At 42.3% G+C, this 9,748-nt stretch overlaps 1 long non-coding RNA gene across 1 annotated transcript; it reads right to left on the bottom strand.

The window, feature by feature from the left end:
• Positions 1 to 699: 699 nt before the first annotated feature.
• LOC135097850 (uncharacterized) lies at positions 700 to 6,156 on the bottom strand. Its single transcript, XR_010266224.1, has 3 exons — positions 5,894 to 6,156; positions 4,287 to 4,504; positions 700 to 989 (listed from the first exon to the last, which is right to left on the bottom strand). It is a non-coding gene; the product is annotated as an uncharacterized LOC135097850 (long non-coding RNA).
• Positions 6,157 to 9,748: the final 3,592 nt, after the last annotated feature.

The following is a 9,748-nucleotide window of genomic DNA, read 5'->3' as shown; positions in this document are numbered from 1 at the left end:
CTTGTGTCTCCACGAATGCCTCTGGCTGCTTCAATTGATTGGTTCGTTTTTCTTCCTCTTTTTTTATTCATTTTATTTATCTACTTATTTCTTTTTCTTTTTTTTTTGTTGTGGTTAGTGGAAGACATGCCTGTGTTAAGTACTGTGACAGGTGGGGAGGTGTTGTGATGCACCTGTACTCCACACTCAGGTGATGAAGTAACAAATATACATTTGTACCTTAATAACAAATCGTAATTTAACCACTTAATCATAGCGACAAAATAAAAAAAAATAAATAAATAAAATTAAAAGTCTATAGAGTTGAACAACAGTGTGTTATGTAAGTCAGTAAACAAATGACAGCTTTGGTAGCAAGATAAAAACAAAAAAGTGTTGCAGTTTTATACGGTAATCGTAGTGAATATCCTTCCCAACATGAAAAAAAAACCCAATGGCTATGTCTTATATGAATTAATTTTATTTAGTCCACCAGCCGTTCCTTGGAATCCACTCCAGGGTGACTATAACAAGTTTGCATTGGCTCCGGTTCCTAATACTCTCCTCCTCCATACTGGATCCCTGTCGCCCCCCTCCCCTTATCTCCCTGAAGCATTCCAACACTGTCTTGCTATCTGATGAGGCAATACACACTACTTTAGTCAGCACAACACTTCACACAGAGTTAAATATCCTTATTTCCACGTTCCTGATCCTACCGTAACAATATACATGAATACCCAGTTTTATGTGTGGCAAGAGGACTCTTCTATAATTATTATAAGAAGGAATAAAAAAAAAAGCCGTTGAGGACAAGAGACTTTATGGCGCACAATATTTCACAGAGACACGAGTGTTCATTTTTCCGTGTCTCTTCAGCATACATACAGATGAGGGGCGCTGCACTATGGGGACGTGACTGGATGAGCGCGGGTAGGGTGGCCATGAATGCGGTGGAATGGCGGCCCTGATGGTGGTCATCCACCCATTAAGTGTTCCCCGCCCCTCAACTAAGAGAATGAAAAGCAAATAAAAAAAGTTTTTTTTTAATATTGACCCATAAATAATTCATCGTTACCTGGACACTTTTAAGTCTCAACACACTGCCGGTGGCTGGGACCACCAAACACTGATGCTGAGGCACGCTAAAAAGGCAATCACAGGTCAGTACCCCTCTATACTAGGATATTTAAGCTTCCGAGTATAATAATAACAGCTTGCTCTCTCTCTCTCTCTCTCTCTCTCTCTCTCTCTCTCTCTCTCTCTCTCTCTCTCTCTCTCTCTCTCATGGTAATTAGTGCACCAGGACTCCCCACATGTGCACTACACGTGGTGATGGCGGCACGAACGGAATGAATTAAACAGGCGAGTTATTCGGCAGCCAATCATCGTATTACCAAGGCTAATCAGGTGCTCACTCCCGCATGTTTTGGCAGACTAACGACCCTCACTGAATTAATTACGAGGATCACTTATATTTCTTAACTCTTACAAACACAAGGTCTCGTCCTGGAGCCCTCTGCTCTTGTGTGACGATAACAAGCTCAACTTTGCTTTTCATTTTTTTTTTTAGTACCGCAGCAGCAGCAGATGAATACTCTGGCCAATATTTTCTTTTTTTTTTCAATGTCTGCCGTTTTCTAGAATCTTTGTCTTATTTGACCTACTTTCCACTTTCCAAAATGACCCACGTGACCTCGTTTCTCCCATTCCCTATTATCACCATATCCGTAAAAAATGTCCTGCCTTTCTGCATCACGTATAGCTACTACTGTCAACACCATCCAAACTATACGTAACTTCCTAACTACTTTCCCTGTTCCCTGTTCTTCTCTGAAAGGTACTAATCGTGATCACCTTGACGCAAGTGTTCTAAAAAATATGAGGCACCATTCTTGTTCTCTGTAAAACAAGTGTATTTGAGAAAGCATTAAAAATATACCACTTTAATACTGTAAGATTTCCTAGTCATATCCCATTGCAAGCACTTCTGACCTCCTGTAAGATTCATTGAAGACATCATACCAGTATGAACATCACCAAGTGTTGAAATTACAAGGATTAGGTAAAGACAATCAGTCACTGCTAGCATCCAAACTAATATTATATTCCTCTCCCTCCTTTGCATAATTGATCTTTCCAAGCTTATGATGCAAGGCTGAACCTCCAATATAAGCAAGTCGTTATAAGGATTAAGTATATCAAAATCACACGAAAGGGGAAGAATGACTGGCTTTCAATATCCTTCTTAAATTAATAAGCTTGTTCTTCTTCCTCACACTTCCACAAAATAAATTTCCACAAATAGATGACCAAAGCGACATTAAATTAACTCAAGTAAAATCCACATAAATAAAATACTAGAAACACGAAAAAAAAATAACGAACTATTCTCATTCCCAAAGTTGGATTCTTCTAATATAAATATGAGAGAGAGAGAGAGAGAGAGAGAGAGAGAGAGAGAGAGAGAGAGAGAGACAGTCACCCCATCAAGCGCCACTCAGCAGGGTGTCCACTGTCCACTACCCAGCAAGGCCACGTTACAAGTTCCACCTCACTGTTTACTCTCACTCCACTCCATTAAGAGAAAATTGAACTTGTGTGTACAGTAATGTGTGGCGGGGGATTCAGGATAATGTAGGTGGATTACTGAACAGAGTATTTGATACGGTTGAGGATAGTACACACACACACACACACTCACACACACACACACACACACACACACACTCACACACACACTCTCTCTCTCTCTCTCTCTCTCTCTCTCTCTCTCTCTCTCTCTCTCTCTCTCTCTCTCCACTTCTATTTCCACATAAATAATTTATATTTCCACAAATAATAAGTAATAAGTTAGTGGAATAAAAAAAAAAAAAACAGCGAAGCAGCATTATTTTTCTCCCCAGCAGACTTGATGACGTCAGCCATGATGGCGACTCGCACCGCTGCCAACACACCCCAAGACATCACCGTCCTCTACAAAAGGTACTGTCGAAATGGAATGGAAAATAAGAGGAGAAGAGAGTGCGGATATCCATTCATCAACAACGCAATCGTGACATAATCTGATTTACGCTAAAATGAGACTTGTTGAGGGGAACAGTTACTGCGCAGGTGGTTCTCCACTAGCATAGATAACCACCATCAGATCAATCAGTACTACACCACTGCTATAGTATCTTCCTTACTTAATAGATAATGCCAATGGAACAGTTAAACTGAACAAACATCGAATAAACACCACAAAGTAACGAGCCAGAGGGAGGGAGCTTTAAAAGTCGAGGAGACGAGATCCTTCTATCCTTCTCCTCCCTTTCCTCTCTCCCACTTTAATCAGCATGAACACGTATCTTTTATTTCGAAAGTAGAGATTCAGAATAAGATTTGCACGTGCTTCTGTCACTTCACACATAGCAAATAAGCAGTACTTATGGCAGAATTCCATTAGTCTTATTACCTACGTGTTATATTTGCATCGACATTTAAGGGTGCCAACATATCCGAAATACGATTCAGCGCTGGCAAATATTGTAATGCCTTAAAAGTACATTTTTACAATCTTCTTCACTCTGAACAACAAAATGAATGAAACGACTAAATACAGTAGTGAGTGGTACGGCAGAACATCGTTTAAGACACACTGAAATAGAATATACGAAATTGAAAATGGAAGCAGAGCACAGACGTATCGCAAAGGTTGGTACTCCTGTCCGCTACCGCTTGTTCCGTCACTTCGCTCTTCCGATAGTCACCACCACCACTGTTTTCCCATTGTAACGACCAGAATACTATGCCCGATTTGTACTCAGTGACGTTGTAATTGCTTGATAAGTATGTATGTAATGAGTGGATTCACGTGGAGGTGGGGAAGCGAGGGTGTGCGAGGTGATTTACGAACCTGCCGAAACAGGGAAGCCAGAGAGCAGTTGCGCGCCTGACCTCTCATGCCCATGTCTGCCTACTTTCACCTGTACGCCTGTCCGCCTATATTTCCTATATGTATTGCTGTTTACTCGCCTTCGTGAAATACAGCTAGAGAGCGTGCGTGTGGGTTTTCTTCCTGCCCCCTACTTCCAACGTAACACCACTCCCTGCAATCACACCTACCTTGCACATGTACGATATTGCCTCTGGGATCATTAAGTTTAATAAGCAACAAAGCATTAACATTAATTACAACTCCCAGAGAGCTTCAAGAGTCCAGACAAGACGTTACCAAACAAGCCTACCCACTAACTACCCGCATAGTTCTCACTCCTTCACCTCAATTTAACTCATACTACGGTGGAAATCAAGACAAATCTCACCTTCTGTTTCCACAACGTAAAGGCCCACACGTCCATCACCATATATCGTCACGAGGGTTCATTCACGCTCACTCAGTACAAAGCAACAGCACTACGCATCGCCGCTGCTACCTGAGACTGCAGGGAGGCGCCGGCGAATGACTGCGGCTTGTGCCCACCTGTGACGTAATTCTCGGATGGACATGTGCAGGGCTACCAACTCTTCCACCACGACATACCTGCGGAAGGTGAACGTTTATCTGTAAATGTATGATTACAGATAAAGGATATACATACATGCAATACATACATATACATACATACATACATTCATATGGCAGTGTCAAAAGTATATATATTGAAACATGAAACTGACCCAAAACACACACACACACACACACACACACACACACACATATATATATATATATATATATATATATATATATATATATATATATATATATATATATATATATATATATATATATATATATATATATATATATATATATATATATATATATATATATATATATATATATATATATATATATATATATATATATATATATATATATATATATATATATATATATATATATGTCCTGTCTAGTCCTTTGCTCCACTATGATCCCCCGTCCTACCCTTCCCCTTTCCCTCCTACCCTCCTACTCCCACACACGCTCGTCCTAGGCTTGGAAGCACAATGTCTGCACGAATTAACTCAAACAAAAGTCATCTGTCATCTACCACGTCAAAGCTTTCAATACCTAACACCAAACATTATTCCAAAGTACACACAGATCCAGAACACACACACAGACACACACACACACACACACACACACACACACACACACACACACACACACACAGTGTCAAGCATACATCTCAGAGTTGTCAAGACAAGATAAAATTTTTTTTGATAACGAAGGTAATGATATTATGACGGAAATGAAGCTACGTTAAAGTAAATTCGTCTCTCTCTCTCTCTCTCTCTCTCTCTCTCTCTCTCTCTCTCTCTCTCTCTCTCTCTCTCTCTCTCTCTCTCTCTCTCTCTCTCTCTCCATCGGGTGTTTTTCCGTTCCTCTGTTAATTCCTGATTATATAGATGGGAAATATCTGCTAGCAGAGAGAGAGAGAGAGAGAGAGAGAGAGAGAGAGAGAGAGAGAGAGAGAGAGAGCGACGTACACTGACACTAAATAAACAGTGTTTGCATAACAATTTTCAACCGCACTCAAACTGAACACTGGTTTCATCGCATGTTGCACGACGATATCAAACCTACACTCCACAGAAATAAAATAAACCAAGCACTGAAACCACACATTTCTTTTTCCTGCATACCACATTTTGTCTCAGAAAACGTAACGAGGTGCTACGTGTATCCACTGGGCTGAGTTATTCCACATAGAAACTTTTATGAAAACAAAAACAACAAGAAAACATCACGCTAAGAAAATGGCAGCTATGGTGTGAGTTGAGGTGACAAATCGTTAAATTAATTGTTTCTAACCCACTGGCAAACCACACTGTAAAGAAACCATTAGACATTTGCTAATAGCTGGCTTTACTGTAAATTATCTGGGCCTGTTATAGTAATGATAATCCCTTGTTTTTGTACCTTCATGAAGTTCATGCTGCCTTGTAGAATTCCCCATCGTGGCTATCCAACTGGGAGAGGTGTAGGAGATAGCGTTATAGGTAGAGAAATGTACGCACAAGTGGTGACAGATGTATGAAGGACTGTCAGGAGTTTGATGCTGCCTTGTAGAACTTCCATCATGGCCATTGAAAAGGAGAGAGCGTTAGGTATAGAAAGAGATACTAGAAATGCACAGGCGGTGACAGACGTAGGAAGGGTTGGTAGTCCTGTCTTGTCACAGCTTGTCACACTGTCCTCCCTCAATACCTCCCTCCTTCTCTTCCTCTCTCACTCTCTCTCTCCCTTCCCTCCCAGACTGGTGCCTTTCAACGTGAAATATTTTCTGTATTTAAATACTAAAGAAGATGTTCATTCAGCGTCAAAGTTTTCGGTGACACCAAATATTTGTCAGAGCATATATTGTGATGGGATCCTAACATTGCAGCACACATGGACGGATAGATGGCAAATGCAATTTAATATCAATAAATGCAAAGCGCTTAGCGTAGGTAGAGGAAACCCACACAATAGGTGCACATTAGACAACCAAACTCTGGTAGGTACAGGGTACGAGAAAGATTTAGGAGTTATAGTTAGCTCTGAACTCCGTCTAGGGAAACAATGCATAGAAGCCAGAAACAAGGCAAATAGGGTACTAGGATTCATTTTTAGGAGTGTTAAAAGTAGAAGGCCGGAAGTAATATTAAAGTTATACTTGGCGCTGGTCAGACCTCATCTAGACTACGCTGTGCAGTTCTGGTCCCCACATTACAGGAAAGATATAGGTCTATTAGAATCAGTACAGAGGAGAATGACTAAAAGGATGCAGGGGATGAGGAGTATTCCTTACGAGGCGAGGTTGAAGCTGTTAAATTTACATTCTTTAGAGAGACGTAGGTTAAGAGGGGACCTGATAGAAGTCTTTAAGTGGTATAAGGGTTTTAACAAGGGAGATGTAAGCAAAATTCTTAGGATCAGCAACCAGGGTAGAACAAGAAATAACGGGTTCAAGCTTGAAAAATTTAGGTTTAGGAAGGAGATAGGAAAAAATTGGTTCTCAAATAGAGTGGTAGATGAGTGGAACGGACTCAGTAATCATGTTGTTAGTGCTAGGACACTAGAGAGCTTTAAGAGAAGATTAGACAAGTTTATGGATTGGGATAACAGATGGAAATAGGTAGGTGTGTTTCATACAGGGACTGCCACGTGTAAGCCTGGTCGCTTTTTGCAGCTTCCCTTATTTCTTATGTTCTTATGTTCTTATACCTTCTCTCTCTCTCTCTCTCTCTCTCTCTCTCTCTCTCTCTGATTTTTCCTTTGTATTTCTTCGTTTCTTTAATTTCTGTTCCTTTGTTTACTTTTTTGCTCTTTTCATTCCTTTTCTTCCACAGAGAGAGAGAGAGAGAGAGAGAGAGAGAGAGAGAGAGAGAGAGAGAGAGAGAGAGAGAGAGAGAGAGAGAGAGAGAGAGAGAGAGAGAGGAGGGGATTATAGTAGTAATCGTGAAGAGAGGGAGAAGAGGCAGGTAGAGAAGGAGAGGAAGAGAGGGAGGAAGAGGAGGAAGGGAGGGATGAGGAGGTGCTGAGAAAGAGTTAGGAAGAGGGAAGGAGGAAAGGAGGGAATCAGGAGGGATTTAGTCGAGAAAGATGGAGGTAAAAGTGAGGGAAGGAGCAGTTTTCTACTTACCCTATGGAGAGAGAGAGAGAGAGAGAGAGAGAGAGAGAGAGAGAGAGAGAGAGGATATATATAAAACTTTCCCTCCACGTTTATTACTACATATCATAATTTTCCTCTCAGTTTCCTCTCTCATTTGTCCTCTCATCTTTTTCCCCCTCTCATTTTTCCTCGCCCATCTTCTTTTTTCCCCTCACTTTCCTTCTCACCATCTTTTCTGTAACTTTTTTTTTACATTTCTCCTTTTCCCCTTTCTTTGTTAAATTTCCCTCTTTTTTCCTTGTTTCCTTTTATTTTAACTTTATTTTTCCATCACCTTCAATTCACTTTCATATTTCCCCCTCATACTCTCAATTCCCCTCACTTTCCCCTTATTTTCTCACCTGGTTTTGCCATCATCATAATCATCTCTTTATTGCCTCTTATCCTTTCCTTCCCCTCTCTCTCCCTGTCGTCCTTCTTACCTATTCCCCCCTGTCTCCCCTCTCCCTCTCCCCTCACCTCTCCCCTCACTCATAACTCACCTGTTCTCTCTCCTTAACTAGGCGCCTGGAGTGTCTCAAGCTCCCCGGGACAATGCTGGCGAGGGGAGAGAGAGAGAGAGAGAGAGAGAGAGAGAGAGAGAAGAGGGGAGGAAGATGAAAGAGGGAAAGAGGAATGATGGTAAGGGGGGGGGAGGAAGTGGGGGAATTTTGACGGTATTGTTGGCATCTCTTAATAATGAGAAAGAGGAAAAAGCTTGGTGATGGGGTGAGGGGAGGAGATGAGGGGAAAAATGTGGGGAAAGGTCAGATGCATTTATTAGTTACTGGGATGGGAAAAAAATTAAGACGTGTAGGTGTTTGGTTCAAGCACACACACACACACACACACACACACACACACACACACACACACACACACACACACACACACACACACACACACACACACGAAGAGGTGAAGGCGAGGGGAAAGATTTGGGTGAGGGGAAGAGCAAAGGGAGAAGAAAGAAGAGAGGAGGAAAAGACGGGAGCAGGAGGGAGAGGGGAGAGGGGAGAGGGGAACAGCACTATGGAGTTATATATCTCCTGGTCATTCCCCTCTCCTTCCCCTTTCCCCTCTCTCTTCCCCTCTCACTCCCCTCTCCCATGACATTTGTGGTGTGGGCGGCTCTGTGTTTGTCGATTCCAAACCTCTACTACCTCCCCTCACTCCCCTCTCACTCCCCTCTCATTCCCCTCACTCCTTTCCATTTACATATTTCGAACAATTTTCCCCTCACTCCTTAATTCCCTTTAAATTCCCCTTAATTTTTGGCATACTGTTCCCTCAACTCATCCCTCCTTAAGTTACTAAGCAAAGGGCAGAAGGGGAAAAGAAGGGAAAAGGGAAACTACTCCTTATTGCTCTGAAAAGAAGAACAAGGAGAATGATAGGAGGAGGAGGAGGAGGAGGAGGAGGAGGAGGAGGAGGAGGAGGAGGAGGAAGGGATGGAGGAGGAGGAGAGAGGAGAGAGGAGAGATGGAATGAAGATTGATGGGAAGGAGGGAAGGGAGGGAGATACAGGTGGTGGAAGGAGAGAGAGAGAGAGAGAGAGAGAGAGAGAGAGAGAGAGAGAGAGAGAGAGAGAGAGAGAGAGAGAGAGAGAGAGAGAGAATTCCAACCCTCTCTTTCACCCTCCCATGCGGTCGGTAGGTAGAAGCAAGAAATTGAGTGGCAGAGAGAGAGAGAGAGAGAGAGAGAGAGAGAGAGAGAGAGAGAGAGGAGGAGGAGGAGGAGGAGGAGGCAGCCGCAGGAAACTGACGGACAAATGAACAAAGTTAAGACAAATTGGAGTCAGGGAAGTTTGCATATTATCTAGACTGCTGACGTTTGTACAGAGATGCTGCGAGGAGGAGGAGGAGGAGGAGGAGGAGGAGGAGGAGGAGGAGGAGGATTGGTGGTTAGGTGGAATGTAAAAAGACTCGCGCTGACACTGAAGAGAAGGAATATGAGGAAGAGGTGGAGGAGGAGGAGCAGGAGCAGGAGGAGGAGGAGAAGGAGGAGGAGGATATAGACAAGGTGAAATGAGATGAAACCTGATGTTGAAATGATCCTCCTCCTCCTCCTCCTCCTCCTCCTCCTGCTACTACTACTACTACTACTACTACTACTACTACTACTTTCACCACTAAACCTTA

Source organism: Scylla paramamosain, unplaced genomic scaffold (genome assembly GCF_035594125.1).
Source record: "Scylla paramamosain isolate STU-SP2022 unplaced genomic scaffold, ASM3559412v1 Contig34, whole genome shotgun sequence".
In the NCBI taxonomy this organism is placed as follows: domain Eukaryota; kingdom Metazoa; phylum Arthropoda; class Malacostraca; order Decapoda; family Portunidae; genus Scylla; species Scylla paramamosain.
The sequence above is the reverse complement of the archived record's forward strand: the minus strand, read 5'-3'. Positions and strand labels throughout refer to the sequence as shown.